Raw genomic sequence first — 1,389 nt, 5'->3', positions numbered from 1 at the left:
CGCCCCCCGGGGACGGCTCCCCGCCGCTGGAAAATGGGGAGGGCGGCTTTGCAGCCCTGCCGGGCTCCCCGGGGGAAACGTGAGCCGCCATGCTGCAGCCAGACACCCACAGGGACGCACCGCAGAGGGATGGGGAGCCTCCACGGGGCTCCCAAGGACCACCGTCTCCCAGCTAGGGCTGGGGAAGAAGGAAGTTCATGGCCTCCAGGCGAAGGAAAACAGACGGTCCGAGGACAAGCGTCTCCCAGCTGGGACAGCAAAGAGCTGCCGCCTGGATCTGCAGGGCTCGTGGGTCACCGTTGGGATCCACAAGCCCACCTTGGAGCATCCCACGTAACCGCAGGGTGCCTCGGATAGGGGAAACAGCCCTCTGCCCTGACGGGTGACCCCACAGACCCCACTTGCCTGCTGGACAGGCCCTGGCAGGCAGCACGGTGTGCTGAGAGCCAGGCATCCCCACGATGCCTACCCACGAGCACGGGGGCCTTCCTACCACATGCTGCAGCTGCCCCGCCACCTCCACGCGCGTCCTTCGCTCCTGGCTCCGTGGGGCAGGAGAGGAAAAAGCAACGCCGTTTGGACCCGTTCCACACGGACCCCGTCACCCTGCAAAAGCAGCGAGGTTTGAGAGCAAACGCACAGACCCCTTCTCCCCCCGAGATCCCCCGTACTGCCGCTGGAATTGGGGTGGGGGAGAGAGAGAGAGAGAGAGAGAGGTCTCCGCCGGGCTCCTCCCGGCCGTCAGGTTTGGGAAGGAGCCGATGGAAGCCCCACCTGGACACAAGCACTGCCCATCGTGCCTGGAAAGGGTTTTGCCTCTGTATGGGAAGAGGAGCCCCAGCTCCGGCTCTGCCTGCCCCAAAACGGGCGCCGAAGCCAGGGCTGCTGCCTTGTCCTTCCTCTTCCCTTCCCCAAGCTCCCTTTGTACCAAACTCAAGCAATAAAAAGCACAAACCCAAGAAAACCAGGTGTGAGAGAAAGGTGATGGGGTCGGTTCTCTGGGGGGCTGCGGCAGGGAAGGGGGCTGTTCGGGAACCGCTGGAAACACGGCGACGCATCCTGGTGCAAGACCACCGGCTCCTCTTATTTTTAACGTTCGAGGGAGTCCTGTTTTCCTCCGCCTGTCTCTGAGCTGTGCTCCCACTCTCCACCGAGCCATCCCGGTGCGGCGGGGGAGCTCGGCCGCACCGGCACCGAGCGCTCCCTCCGAGGGCTGGGGCACGCTGGAGGTTTCAGACCGCGCGTCCGCTTTTAATTGCGAGGGGTCTGGTGGCTGGGAGGCAGCCAGCGCTCCTGCCACGTCCTCTCCCGCGCTCACGGGGCGGATGCTGCCCGGCTTTTCCACACACACACACACACCCCCCTTCCCCGCTCTGCGGCGGGGAACGC

The sequence above is a fragment of the Aptenodytes forsteri genome, unplaced genomic scaffold, assembly GCF_000699145.1.
Source record: "Aptenodytes forsteri isolate BGI_AS27 unplaced genomic scaffold, ASM69914v1 Scaffold429, whole genome shotgun sequence".
NCBI classification, from domain to species: Eukaryota; Metazoa; Chordata; class Aves; order Sphenisciformes; family Spheniscidae; genus Aptenodytes; species Aptenodytes forsteri.
Note: the sequence above shows the minus strand (reverse complement) of the source record.